This window comes from Megachile rotundata, chromosome 7, assembly GCF_050947335.1.
Source record: "Megachile rotundata isolate GNS110a chromosome 7, iyMegRotu1, whole genome shotgun sequence".
Taxonomy (NCBI): domain Eukaryota; kingdom Metazoa; phylum Arthropoda; class Insecta; order Hymenoptera; family Megachilidae; genus Megachile; species Megachile rotundata.
The window spans coordinates 4,168,138-4,184,402 of record NC_134989.1 but is presented as its reverse complement, the minus strand read 5'-3'; the positions used below and the strand labels follow the sequence as shown (position 1 = coordinate 4,184,402).

Below are 16,265 nucleotides of genomic sequence, written 5' to 3'. Positions count from 1 at the left end.
TCCGGGCGACGCTTAAATCGGACCAAGAGTTCGCGAGCGAAAAATTTGCTGATAAAATTTTCAGGCAAATTTATGGGGGACAGTTTAATGGAAAACGTGACGTACGTTTACAAGTGCACCGTTGTACGTTTACTTTCCCATTACGTCCGAAGCGAATTTGGAATCCTGTTCCCTTTTCCGCCTCTCTACAACGAGCTTCCATTTTGTGTCGCAACTAATCGTTATTTCACTCTCTGAGGTACGGGATAACGACCGGTTTTTCGATAATAATTTAAACATTATTTAGTTGAAAGAATATTATCTAATGAGTTTAGAATTATTCATATTTGGATGACCATACTTTGATGGTGTAATTATTTCTTTTTTATAAGAGCGTACTGTAAGAAATTGTAGCATTTTTGATTTTCTATCATTTACTCTATTATATGACGGTGTTACTGAGACAGAATGCGATTGAAAAACTGAAAATGAAATATTAATGAAGTTGTGGCAGGATGTATATAATTTTACGTCCCAGCTTCTTTGCGTAAACGGTAAGCAAAGAAATGGAAGAGGAAAATGTTTTAATATACTGTACTGGGAACAGAAAGACCTATATAAATTTTGTTATACTTCCATTATTTTTCAAGAAATGAAGACATTCAATTTTTTAAATCAATTGCTATATATATTTTTATAAAAATAAAAAAGCGTGTACCGAAACAAGTTCTATAATGTAACATACGGTAACCTTCAAATCAAAACAAGGTTAAAAACAAAAGAAATACTTCAAATATTTAGTATTACTATTACTAACCGATATTTCTTCCTGATATGTCTATATTTCGTGTTTTGTGACTTTCATTAACTAGAATACACTTCTGGTATTTTTGTATTATGACTTTGTGTTATTGTTGTCATAGTACTTCTATTACAAAATGTACGTAATTATTTCAATATTATTTTAGAAGTTTCATAATATTTGGTGCGATGTATTGTTACTCGAGACAAGAGAAAACAGACGTGGTGCGTATTTATTATGAATGCTGTAAAAATAGAAGACGTGAAAAAGTAAAGTGCTGAGAAGAATTTCCAAATAGAGTGATACCAAGTGAAAACCACTTTGTTTTAGTGGCAAAACGTTTGGGTGAAACGGGTTTCGTTGAAAATAAAAAACAGTTATCCGGAAATTTTATCCGAAGTGAAGAAATTGGAAGTTTTGTTGAATTTTAAAGAAAAGCCGTCCTGGAAACTCGAAACAAGAAGTAGCTATTGTGGTATTTTTATTGAATCGGCTAAAAAAATTTTTTAAATTCCACTGTTATAAGTTATACTAGTACTATTTCATATGGCATATATTATACAAATTATGAGAAAATAATTTTTTACATCGTTCAGATATAATTAGTAATTGGTTAAGCAAAAAATTCTGAATAATAAATCTAAAAACACCCCGAGTATGTACAGTGTTGGCTGGTCTATGTTTCTTTATAATATCATTAAGACAGATATATATTTATTCATATCACTGTGCAACATTAATGTTAGCTTTTATAATTTACATGACAGTTTAAAAATTGTTTGATATTTATTTTACTACTTTTTAATACGAGATTCAATTAAGAAACATACATCAAGAGTATGTCCAATGTTCCGAACGTGCTACGGAACACAATACGCGAGGATTTCGTAGGTAGTTTATGATGGGTCCGGGTAACAGTTATTTTTGAAAGACAGATTTTTAGCCATCGACGGCAATTTAGTTTTACATTTTTTCGAACAATGCCTTTAGAATTTCTAAGTTTCATTTAGTCTTCAATAACTACTCCGTCATAAACAGGGTTTTTCCCGAAGGGTCACCGAGGATGGGCCTCGGTTCCGTCCTAGCGGTACTTTTTAGGACAACGTGCGTGTCACCTGGAGGGAAAAACCCCGGCGTTGCCGGCCTTCGAGATCCTCCCGTACTCATCGGTGTTTTTTCCCACCCTCTTCCAAAAAAGGCGCGCTCAGGGCGCAAGAGAGGGTGGGCCCAAGTCAAGGGGCATGTTGATTGGAAAATCAACGTTTCTAATGAGAACCAATCAGCATGCCTCCTTGCACTTCCGACGTTTCGAGGAAGTAATGACGGAACGTCTCGTTAGAATTCCAACATTAGTCATCCGAGTCGGACTAAAAAGATTTCCAACATCAGTCAACCGAGTCGGACTTGAAAATAAACCAGTCGTGTCAATCATATCGGACACATTAATCTCGAGCAAAGTCATCTAAGTCGGACTTAGAACTTTTACGGAAGTCATTCGTTACGGACTTACAAGGGACATTACCCAATCGCCAATCGTCGATTTTGATGCGCTTTGAGTATGATATAGAACGCAAAAAAATATTTGACACGTATTTTTTTTTATCGGCCATCGTTCATGCTGAAGGGGTGAAAATGGCCCCCAAAGTTGGGGTTGCAAAACATATTTTCTCGAATATCTCAGGAACTATTAGGCCTAGACAAAAAATTAAAAGTGCAAATTTTTCTGTTTTAGAAGGCCAATAATATGGCCTAAGTGGATTTTTGAAAAATTTATTTATTTAAAAAATATGTTAAAAATTAACATTATTTTGCAAATTTTTTAAATAAAACTTTGTACTATTTTGATCAAATTTTACACATGTAAACTATAGGTCAAAAGACAAAATACGGATAAATTGAAATTTTTAATTTCGCTTGTGGAAAAAATATTATTGTCGTTGAAGTTATACGTACATTTTATGCCTTCCGTTCGGTGCACAATTGATTTTTATACGTAATATTCTGGAAATTGTATTATATTACATTTTTTACACTAACATATTTAAAAAAAAGAATTTGAAGGTCCAAAGGTGCCTGTATAAAAATATGCCGTTTGAGTCAGATATTGCATTTGATCCGCATTATGGGCGCGTACTGGTAGCAGTATTCGACGCACGGAGGATCTTAACGCGTAAATTGTACTTGTGCGAAGTATAATATCTTCATAATGATGTAGAATACATGCAATTAAAGGAATTACATCTGTTGGTCAAGAATTGCTTTATGATTGTAAGATATATAGTAACACTGAAATTATAGTCTTTTTATAATTTTCAAAATTATGTCTTTTATTTTGAAATGAATTTCTAATGTATTATAAACGATAGTAAACGTAAAAGATGTAATGATGTTATGCATTATGAAATCGAAACGGATATTTGTATTTGTTAGCGTATATTTTGTAAAAGTGACAGTTTTAATTTGATTGAAACTAAAGTCAACGGGATTATCAAAATGTTCCAATCTACTACTGATGCAACCATACTGTAACCATGCGTACTTAAACAGTTTTTTATACCTAGGTGCGGACAATTGATTATGAATTAAAGGACACATTTTGATAATTATGTCCCATGCCCGTACGTTAATTTGTAAATCTAACGCAGGCAAAAGATTTAATATTTAATGCGCGAATTTTTTCCATGTTCTATAACCACATACATCAGAAGGTTGTATTAATCCAGTATCGATTTTTTAATACTTAAAACTGTCAAAGTTTTATTTGGATATAATATTTCTTATAAAAATTTAAAAAAATTAAAAAATTATTAAAAAAGTGGTATTTTCAAAGTTACCCAACCTAATAATATATATTTTACAATCGTGAAAAAATTCTTAATCAACAGGTGTAATTCCTTTAATTGCACGTATTCTACATCATTATCAAGATATTACACTTCGCACAAGTACAATTTACGCGTTAAGATCCTCCGTGCGTCGAATACTGCCACCAGTACGCGCCCATAACGCGGATCAAATGCGATATCTGACTCAAACGGCATATTTTTATACAGGCACCTTTGGATCTTCAAATTCTTTTTTTTCAATATGTTAGTGTAAAAAATGTAATATAATACAATTTCCAGAATATTACGTATAAAAATCAATTGTGCACCGAACGGAAGGTATAAAATGTACGTATAACTTCAACGACAATAATATTTTTTCCACAAGGGAAATTAAAAATTCCAATTTATCCGTATTTTGTCTTTTGACCTATAGTTTACATGTGTAAGATCTGATCAAAATAGTACAAAGTTTTATTTAAAAAATTTGCAAAATAATGTTAATTTTTAACATATTTTTTAAACAAATAAATTTTTCAAAAATCCACTTAGGCCATATTATTGGCCTTCTAAAACAGAAAAATTTGCACTTTTAATTTTTTGTCTAGGCCTAATAGTTCCTGAGATATTCGAGAAAATATGTTTTGCAACCCCAACTTCGGGGGCCATTTTCACCCCTTCAGCATGAACGATGGCCGATAAAAAAAAATACGTGTCAAATATTTTTTTGCGTTCTATATCATACTCAAAGCGCATCAAAATCGGCGATTGGCGATTGGGTAATGTCCCTTGTTAGTAAATTTTCACGAGTCAATCGTTTAGGACAGCTCTTCTGAGTCAATCGTTCGGACTCATACCAAAATATTATTCTTAGGATTAATTTCTTTCGAATAAACGTGCGCGAGTCAGCACATCCAACATATATGTATGTATTTTCGTACGTTTGCATACACGTACATATACATACACATAATGTACATGTATACATACATACATATGTAAACACTATTTAAGTGATACAAATGGTTAATAATCTCATGAATTAACAGAAAAATTAAATTATGCATTATTATTATTAGATTTAGAAATGCGTTCTATTACCGGTTTCTATGTTTCTTTTTAAAAAATAAGGATGAGTGATAGAAATATGATTCAACTGTGCGATTACTGATTTAATATTTTATATAAATCTCATCTGTATAAATATGACAAAAGTAATTTTAATGTACCTCAGGTTTAAATTAATGTTTAAATCATGAACGAAAATCCGAGTTTAAAAGGTTGAGCGAAATAAATCTTTTCCGAGAAAATGAAAAATGAAGATTGTAATATTATTAAAGACGAATAAGGACTGAATAATTAAGTATAAGAATTGCGAAGAATTAAATGATTGGAAAAAATAAAAGAGAGAAGAGTCGTAAAGATGTATGAATTATGCCCATAATTTCTATCTTCTGAAAATACGATCAGAAAGGATGAAATTTCCGGAGAATGTAATGTAATAGAAAATTATGCAGGACTGTAATTTTGAATAAAGAGGAGTGAGATTTTCAGAAAAGAATAGGAAAATTTATTATTCCGTTTTATCGTTCGAATCAATATTCCAAGATATTTGTATTTGTGAAAAATAAATACTAATTAAACGTACGAATCACATTAATTATTTCCTTTATTAATATGTGATAGAGATAAATAAAATATTATTAGATTAGAAAGATACTTTGAATCTTTTGCAAACTTATTTATTTATCTAAAGAGATACTTAATAATTGGCAATATAAAGAGAGTTTCTTCTATGTAGAGTCTGAAAATATGCAAATTTGTAAGTAACTTAACTTTATAACTTTCACATATTTTAAACTTATAACTTTATAACTTTCACAATTGAAAGAATGATACTATTTGAATTTGAAAATTGAAAAATTTGAAAATTTATGGTTTTATAAATCTGATAATTTCTAAATTTATGAATTCCTAAGTTTAATAATTTCGAACTGCTTAAATGTGAAAAGTTAAGTGTTTATGAATTTGTAAATTGGATAATATTAAATTTCAGATTTCTAAGCTACAAAATTTTTAAACTTCAAATTTTGCAATTTTGAGAATCACTAGGTATCGGAATTCAAAAATTAAAAAAAAATCCCATTGCGAATATTTTTATTAAAAGTGGAAATATTGTGGACACCCAATAAAATTATATTAATGTTATATAAGAAGGCCGCAATTATAAATACGATTTCTCTAAAGTCTTTAAACATTTTTTAAATAATAAAATAATACTTTATCATAGTTACTGAAAAAAATCTGAAGAAAGTATTTAAATCATGCAAGAGAATGCAACATCTTTTTATTACTAAACTTCTGAGGCAATTAATAATTAAAATTTCTTGACAACTATTTTTTTCTCATTGTCAGTCGCATCTCTCCTCATCATGTTAAGTTTTATCTATTGTTATAATTATCTTAATTTTTTCACAAATGTCACGGTTTCAAAATAAATGACTCAAATATTCCTTCACTTCACGTCACCAAGAACTAAGAAACTTCGTTTTCTATTATTTTCTCAAGAAGCACGTCTCGATTGTTGCAAAATCGTTGTCGAATAGCTTGCAATGGATCGTAATGAGGTCCGTTTCAAGTATGCCTACGAAATCGTTCGCTAACCGTATCGGAATCATCGTTATTCTCGATAGTCTCGTTGTTTCGATGCTCCCTCAAGAAATTCCGGTGGCGAACCACTCTAAACGGGCCAGCAGCATTTGTCTCCGAATCCTTTCTTTCTTTCTCCTTTTTCCCTTCATTCAGTTATTTGTTCTCCGGTCCTTCGTTTCTTCTTCCTTTTCTATTCCCAAACCTCGTTCCTTCTTTTCGTAACCACGCCTGATCGACGTTCTGCATGTTTCCTGAAGGAATTTCAGGGGTGGATTCTTCACGCTCGTGGCCCATCGATCGCCTTCAAACTTTTTACCTCCCTTCGACCTCGTTTCCATAGCGTCTCCTGCCTTGCTGCGAACTTTGGAGACGGATTTTTCACGCTTGCACCTTATCGATCTCCTATGGGTCCTTTTAATTGAACCACGGGGTGATCCAAGTAATCAGTTTCGATGCTCAGAGTCTCCATTTTGGGAGCGGACTAACTTTACTTACTTCGTGTTCTCCTTTTTAAGGGTAAAACTTATCGGGAAATTTTTAAATATTTATTATACAAATTTTTAGGAGTAAAATAAATGTGTGATCGAAAATCTGAAAAAGTTAGAATAAACATCTTGAACTTTTTTAATTTAAATTTGAAAATTTGAGAATATGACTATTTGTAAATCTGAGAATTTAGGTATATAATCATTTGGTAATATACGATTTAAGAAATTTAAGAATGCTGAAATTTGAAAGTTTGAGAATTGGATTACTTGGGAATTTGAGAATTTTCGCATATGAGTATTTAACAATGAAAGATTTAAGAAATTCGAGGATTCTTAAATTTGAGAGTTTGAAAATTTGATTCTTTGAGAATTTGGAAATTTAGAAATAGTAATATTTGTTAACACAAAGTTTAACTTGAGGGAATCTGAAATTGAAGAATTTCATTATTTGGATATCTAGGAATTTGAAAATCTCTAAATTATGATAACTCAGAAATTATGAACTTGAAGATTTTCAAACTCAACTCACCCTATGTATTACCAAAAGTAAAATTAATATAACAATAACTAATAATAATCTATTCGATAATTACAATTAGTAATAAGTTGCAATACTTTTCTAATAAAGTAAATAGAGAAATGCTATCTTCATGCTTTATTTTCATATTTGAAGTTAATTTAAAAATGTGCAATATAATGGTCATATTTCATACAAAATTACAAGAAATTATACGCTTCGGTATACTGCAATATTTTGTAAAATTGTATCCTTCAACAAACGAGTACATTAACATAAACTTAACACAGAAATTTTTAATACAGAAATTAAAAAAATGTTAGGGTCCAAAATTAGGATCCTTCCCGCCGTAAAATGTATGCCATAGTAATAAAAACGGGAGGGGGGGGGGGGGGGGGGGGGGGATGATAAATTTGTAAAATAAATCCCTACCGGTCGAGAGAAAAACATATTTTTCGCATTTAAAACAGACGGCAGCTGCAAATAAATCATTTATTCCGACTGGATTTCGTTATGATATCGTGAAAACATTTTCTACGAGGCAGAAAGAAGACTGAAAAATATAAACGCAGTGGATTTAATGAAGTAATGATGTTGTTGGGCAAGCCACGCGCACGGTAGCACATAATTCTAAATGAGAATGAAACAAACCAAATTTACAACTAATTGGATGATAACATTATGCATTGTATAGGATGATGTTAAAGTTTAATAAATTTATGCCCTCGCCACATTCGCGTACTTATAGTGAAATAATAATTGAGTGAAATGAGAACGAATGCAATTTTCCACTTGCTGTTAATTCATTTGAATACGACCTGTGCGATATAACCACACGGACTTCGACTTCTTTTGTTAATACATGTTAAATAAATTTAAATGTTGTAATAACAGGAAATGTTGTTTGAAATAAATATCTGTTCCTATCTTTTTATTCGTGAAAATATTATTGTGAAATAATTGATTATTACTTCAAATGGTACTTGTAATTCGTTCAATTTATTTACGAAATTTTTGAACGAACAAATTTGTTATTTTAGTATTAATCAATCATATTATATATTTATTAATTTAAAAATATTAAAAATGAAATTAATATATATAGTTGTTGAATGTTAGTACAAACAAAATATTGGCCTATTTTAAATGTTTCTGGAGTCTGAGTAATTTTTTTACAATCTTAAGAGCAATTTTGAAAAATGTTTGCTACTTGTTAACAGTCATTTCAATTTTAGATCTTTTCAACAAATACTACTATCGATATCTTACTAAAACATTAAGATATTTTATTAACATTTTAAGTTTAATTTTAACATTCTAGTTAAAATTAAAAATAAACTATGTCAAACATATATTTTATACATTTATAACACATTCGACTATTAATAAAATTAAATTACACACATAAATATTACATTTTGCAAATTTTAAATTACACACATACTGTTTGGACTTGTATTTTAGAAAGTTTGTAAATTGTGAGCATTGTAAATTCACACGCGCAACCCAGGACGAGGACTTATTGTTTAGCTAGGAATAATTTATTGGCTTAGGAAAAACATCGTTTCAAAAACTAAATGGTTTTAGTAGGTGTTGGAGTATTGAATTTACGCGCTTTTAAAACTCTCAAATGAAGAAATTCGCGGTCCTTCGTTTTCTGTTTTTGATTGCCGTGCAGCGTTTGCGTGTTTAAAGAATCGTTGGTGACTTCACGTTTTACGATGCCCGGCGTCTTCTTGTAATAATTTATTTTGCATATTTTTAATAAAAATAAACTGTGTTCACTATTAAAAACCCATCAGTGGGCCATAAATTTTGCCATCTGCACTTAATCAGGACGGATCATGGGGTGCTTGACTTCAGGGTTAAGTGTTTTGGAACTTTCCAGCCGCGTTACTTGTACTGTACCTGAGGCTTACCAGGACTTTGAAGGCGTGAATTTTCTAACGAATCGCGGAAAAGATGACCGCACTTTTACTAAACAAGAACCCAATCAGAGAAGTCACCCCCATCGACAATCATCCGCCAAGTTAATAAAAGGTCTGTTTCCGAAAACAGGACTAGAATATTTCAGAATTTTTTAAGAACTTCGGTAATCCTATCACGAACTTGCAACACAGTATTGTATACAGGCGTACTCCTGTAATTCAGAATTTTTTACGAGCGAACTCTCGAACAATTGATATTTACTAATTCATTTTAGACTTAGTTGTAGTTTACGCTATTTGTTTCAGTTTAAATTAAAGTATTTCTACACAGTGCACGTTGATATTTATTTAAAATTTCCTGGTGCACAAACACATACAAATCAATTATTGAAAATTGCAAAATGGATAAATCTTTCACAATTTTTCTCAAAACTCTAATTTCTAAAATACGTCAGATTAAACAAGAACTTTATAAAATTGTCTAAATAAACAACGTCCGAAATCTATATCCCTATCAAATTATATTGACTTTCAATTTCCGCCATAAAATGTTAGGAAATTACATTTTGTATAATAATCTCTATCAAACATCTTTTCGAGATCGCATAACGAAAGAGCATCGCTTATCTTCTCGATACGACTTTAATTATTGCTTTTTCAAGCCTAACGGCTACGCGGTACTAATATTCTCTTTACGCTTCTTCGTTTTCTGTTATTTTTTTCTTGTTTTACGAGCACCATTGTTCCTCCAGCTCGGCAGCACCGACTATTTCAGCAAGAAGACGTAAAAACAGACGGCCGTCAAGGAAAAACCACGCTGAAAATAAAACGTTGTCCTGGCAGGATAAGCTGCGAGAAGAATCGTCTCTAAAGTGGAAATCCCTGGACACGGCTATAAATCCCACTGAAATACCTAGAATTTGTTGCGAACATCTACTGCAAATTTTGTCTCTCTACTAATTTGCTTTCTACTGTCAATTATACTTGCAAACCTTACGTTGGTCCATAATGTCTTTTGAAATCAAAACGTACACATATGACAATTCATTTTTATTTAAAATATTATAATTACGGCACAGTATATTATGTTGCAATCATGAGATACAATTATCCAAAAACCACTTCCAGTGATTTTATTTTACTGTCATGTGACTGTAATAGTACATCCTTCTATTGTTTCTGTTTTATTAATTTTGATGGATATTATGTTTCGTATTACATTTGCGAGTTGCAGAAAAAGCTCTATCAATCAATCACTGCTTTCAGTGGAAATGCGTTTTAACATAAAACTACATTTTCTTTAATCCATTAATTTACAATTGTCTGGACAGCTGCGTCGCAGCCAGCTAATTATTCGTGTAACTTATAAATAGCTGAAAAAAGTTAGAATATGAGGTACTTCATGTATTCAGCGATCTTTGATTATACATATAATAATCGGAATCGAACGCAAAATTTAATTGCAGTGAAAATACAGGTCTGGTTTATCACATTCGAACTGTAATGTGCGTTAGGAGTGTGACACGATATTGTAAGTCCAAGGGTTAAAGATCCTTTAAGAGATCACGACACCCATTTTTGTACTAAAAGAATTAGAATTTGCAGTTATTAGATTGAAAAATTAGAACGAAATTGCAAAAAAATGAGTAGGAATTGGATATGTCATTGGGTAAAGAGATAAATTCGTCATAATTTTTACTGAAACTTCAATGGCGAAATCCCGTCATTCAAGTATGCAGTAGAGGGATGTAAATTCACCATGATATTCGAAATACCTCCCGAGTAAATACCGCCACCAGGGTTTCTCCATTACGTGGCTTTAGAACGATTTTTCTACGGCTTTTTCACATCTCCCCGGTTCTAGTAAATCGACCGGTTCGAACGGGGACATGTTCATCGAACGGGAGTTTTTCACTCTACGAAGCCGTCTCTCTTTGTGGTTATTGTAGATGGAAATTCCGTTTGATGGAGTTTTTGGGAGAGAACGAAATTCCGTTACGACTTCTATAAATCGAAAAACGGACACCTGGGTAGACAAAAGGTTCCATTGGATGGAACAAACGAAACTATAATACAGTGCGTTGCATAGATATACCAACCGTCTTTGTTTTCATTAATCTGAGTTCCCGGCTGAAAATTATGGCCAGTTTTCTTTGCACAATATTTTGCAATATGCAAACAAAAAGTTATTTCTAAAAAATTTGATGTGTTAACTTAGATATTCAACTGATTTATAAAAATTAACTTTCAAACAAATTATGATGACAGATCTCTCAATTTTTAATATCGTTGTAATTATTATGAAATCTTTGAAAATTTGTTGTATGAAGTTTGCGAATCTTTTCCATGAACCTCGCAAACTTCTTTCATGAATATTTGCAAATTTGTTCTATAAATACCATAACATTTTTTCTATGTATTTTTTCAGAGCTTTTTCATGAATTTTTATAAGTTTGTTCTATGATTCTTTAAAAATTTTTTTTACTAATCGTTGCGAGTTTCTTTTATGAATCTTTGCACATATTTTTTATAAACTATTATAAACTTTTTCGACGCATCTTTGCAAATTTATTTTATGTGCCCTTGCAAATTTTTCTAAGTCTCTGAATTTTTTTATAAACACAAATTATTTCAATGAATATTTACAATTTTTTTCTGAGATTTTGAAAATTTTTTCTAGGAGCTCTTGTAAATTTGAATCTTGACAAATTTTCTCTATTAGAATAATTTGAATTTTTAACCTCTTAAGGGGGGCAATACCTTTAGAATCTTAAAAAATTACAAAATTTTTTTTTTCTATAAAATGTTAGTGCAAATATTGTCTGAAAATTTTAACGTGAAATACGAAGCCCTTTTGAAGTTATGGCCGATTAGCGCCGCGGGTACACACGTGTTCAGTACAGAGGACTGAAACTTTAAACGCGTTTTTCTCAAAACTATATTTTTACAATTGGTGTGGTTGATAACTCAAAAACTAGTTTATCAATCGTGCTCAAATTTTTTGCACATATCCATGACAATAGTATCTAACATATGAACCTAAATTTGTGAAATAAATTGAACATTAAGTCCTTTTTTATTGCAGAATATTGCAAAAACTTTTAATAAAATTCAAAGTTTTTCTTTAAAAACGCGCCATTTCTTTAATTTTACACATTTTGCACATTTCTGAGGTTCATCTACTAACTGTGAATGTTAGTTTTCGAAACATTGTCTGCAAACTTGCTTCAGACCAATATATCTAAATCTAGAACCCACACCGATTCACGAGACGCACCCAAACACTTCCAGAAAGGATTGTTATAATTCCGCCATTTTTAAATGTATTTAAAAACAAAAAATATTGTGTAATAAGCAATAGTTATAATAAATTATACCTGAAATTTCAAAAACACAAAACAAAGATATCCTATACAAAAAATTCACAAAAATCAGCTTATTTTCAACGGTCTAAAGGTATTGCCCCCCTTAAATTTTCAAAATCTTAAAACTCCCAAATCCAACACAGCACTCGTTCAACGGTGATATATTTGTCAAAAAATTGTTCGAAATTAATGTTACAACTCTAACCAATGTTTTATTAAAAAAAAAAGAAATAGAATGTCAGTGCATTGTGAGTCATAACACAATTTCACGGTATCCAGAATCGTCTCCACATTCGAAGCCACATTTCGCGGCTCGTTTGACTGGCAAACCCTATGCTCGTCGCGGAACAACGCGATAAATCACCCTGAGCCGGACGGATGTCCATTGTCATGGCGATCGTGACGAGGTTTTGGCGTCGACGCTGATATTTCAGACAAACGCGGTTGCTACATTGTTCGACGCATCGTCTATTAATTATCAAAGTGATTACACTGATGCAGTGAATCGCGTTACTCTCTGATACGTTTCAACGACCTGGTTCTTTCAGATACAGGACTCTTAACACTAAAACTACTGAAGCATTCAAATAACCACTCCAAAAGTTTCGAACTATAAGTTATACAATTTATTGAGATGCTTTTCTTGAAATCTGCGTTGGTTTTCGTTGAAATAAAGAATTAATGTACGATTTTATGTTCCATCGTCTATTTATTTGTCAACGTCATTTTTAATCTGAAATTAAGTACATTATACGCCAGTAGGTTTAGTGTTAAGCAAATTGCTCGCTAGATGGAAATTACTCGCACTATTCTGAATAATCTGATTATTTTATTTGGTGTATATGAATTATTATAGCAATCAAATTGAATGAAGTCCACTAGTAAACTGCAAAATAGAAAATTAAAGATAATGGAACAGAAGATTTTTTTGTATAGAGATTATTTACAAATTGGTAAATAAACATTTTGTTGCTTAAAAACAGAATTCTGCGATAAAATAGAGTATGTTTAAATTTGTTGTCAAGAAATATAAAATGCGTTGATATATAGTATGTTTTCTATATCTCTACATGTGTTTACATGTAACGTATGTTTAAATATATTGCCAGCAAATATGAGTTTACACGTGTCAGCATGTAACATGCATGTAAATATAAAGTGATTGAATTTCGACGTTTAGAAGTACGAATTTTAGAATTTGTAGCACAATAGCGATGCACAGTCAAAGAGATAAGCAAGAAAACTTCATTTGCGATTGAAATTTTACACGTTAATAAAACTCTGGATTTCGCATATGGTCTACAGAAAGTGCAACATAAATTTAACAGAAACTACATGTAACAAAACAGCAATAAAAGGAATCTACAAGGAACACTCAGATAAATATGACAAAGAATAGTATCAAGAGTTACAATGAAAAGAAATTTCAACAGAAATAACAGAAACTACAGGTAACAAAAGTCGAAGGAAGTTACAAGGAACATTCGCATAAATATGACAAAGAATAGTATAAAGTGTTACAATAAAAAGAAATATCAAAAAAGCATGTGAGTCACAAAACTTCTTTATGTGTATGTTTTATTAAACATTTATAAATAGTACTAGCAAATACTGAAATTTTCTAAATTTCCAAATAACGAAATTCTTCAAATTTCTAAATTGATCAATTTCTAGGTTTTTCAAATTACTCCTTAAATTCAATATTTCAAATAATCAAATTCGCCAAATTCTTAAATTCGTGTTTTCAACTCTCAACACCATAAAGTTCTTCAAATTTCCAACTTTTTATATATTAAACTTTTCCAAATTTCTCAAATTCCTAATTATTTTTTATATTTTCACCTCTCCAAATACTTAAATTCCCTAAATTCTTCAAATGTCTGACTCAAAAAATATTTTCTAAATTTCTAATTTTCTGAACACTCAAATACCTAACTTCCTAATCCCCAAAACTCAAACTTTTTAAAATTTTCAAATTCCTAAAATTCCCTTTTCATTGACTTCTAACTTTTGAAATATTTAAATTCTACGAATTCTGTAAATACCACAATATTCAGATTCCTAAAATACCCAACTTCCCAAATATTCCATTTATAATTTCCAAATTCTCAAATCCCTCAAATTCCTAAAGATTCAGATTCCTGAAGCCTCAAATTTCCACTTTCCCAAAATTCTCCAACTCCCAAACTCTCAACTCTCTCAAATTCCTCAAAATCCACATTCATGAATATTCAAGTTCCCAAATTTTTCAAATTCTTCAGTTCCAATTTCCAGATCTCCTGATTCCCATATTCCTAAGTTCTCAAACAGACAAATACTCAAATTCCTGAAGGTCTAGATTCTCAAATTCTCAAATATCTCAAATTCCCGGCACCCACATTTCCAAATCCCCGAACTCTAAAATTTTCAAATTCCCCCGTAAAAAATATTAATAATTATTGCTTCAACATCTCCGTACCCATATAATACCATATAAATATACATATATATACACACCCAATATTCATTCTATTATTTTTCCAACCTATTATTTTATTTTCCGATATTTTAGTAAAGTTTATTTGACAAGTAAATCCCGATTTATTTATGAAAGCAAAATTCTACATTCCGAATAAATCCCAACGCATCGCAGCTATTATTGTCGACTTTTTTTCACAATGACATGCTTCTCAATAGAAATCAATCTTCCGTAGGATGAACATTTCCCGGTGTATCTGGGATTTATTTATTTCCCGGGCGCAACAAGGGCTTCGATCTCGAATTCTATTCCAGTCCGTAGTCACCGTAAATGTACACATAATATCGTGCGTAGCTTTACACAACGATTCTACGAGATCCTCCAAGCTTCCTTTCGCCGTTCTCATTTTACGAGCAGCAATATTTCGCCAAAAATATATAGGGTCTCTCTAACATCTGACCCCAGCCTTACATTTCGGAAACTATCTTAAATATGAAAAAATGTTTCAGACGAAAGTTGTAGGATGTCAAAGAGAACATAAGATGGTGGCAACACTTTGACTTTGAATAGTCGTTTAAAGATTACGTGGACGTCATCTTCAGTTTCCTAAGGAGAACCCCTACGTTTTGTTGCATGTTCTTTTATACGTTTTTAAAATACTATGTTTGTGTTTTGTGAAAGTTATTCTTAAGATATGAAGCTTCAATGTTGACATATCGTTGGTATTCACATTACCCAAGTTCTACCGTGCGAAGACGATCAGGATGCACTATCATATTTACGCTAATTATAAAAAGTTGGAAAATTCGTAAATTTGGAGGTTTCGAAATTTATTTTTGAAATTTCAGATTTATGCATTTTGAAAATTTATAAATATCAAAACTTGACGAAATTTTGAGGGAGTAGAAATTTTGGTAACTCCGAAGTTTTAAAAATTTCAGTAGATACTTAGAAAATTTGTTAACATCTTCGTTTGGAAATTTGTTAGTTTACAAATCTAGTTTATAATCCAAATTTATTCAATTGTACAAATCATGGATTCGAAAATCATAAAATTTCAAACTACAATTCATCAATTAAAAAATTTTTAAATTTGACAATTTTACTTTCCAATAAACAAACTTATATTCAACAATAAAAACCCTAAACGATATAATTATCTACATAAATGGCAGTATATAATCCCATTTTAAAACTGAACCCAAGGCTCCTCATTAAAAAAATACTGTGGAAACGGTCAAAAACGGAACA

At 31.1% G+C, this 16,265-nt stretch overlaps 1 protein-coding gene and 1 long non-coding RNA gene across 2 annotated transcripts in view; one reads left to right on the top strand and one right to left on the bottom strand.

The window, feature by feature from the left end:
• LOC100878748 (uncharacterized) overlaps positions 1 to 16,265 on the bottom strand; it is a 911,930-nt gene that overhangs the window by 445,751 nt on the left and 449,914 nt on the right. The window lies entirely within an intron of this gene.
• On the top strand, positions 8,980 to 10,187 carry LOC143264819 (uncharacterized). The gene is made up of 2 exons (XR_013038780.1): positions 8,980 to 9,303; positions 9,944 to 10,187. It is a non-coding gene; the product is annotated as an uncharacterized LOC143264819 (long non-coding RNA).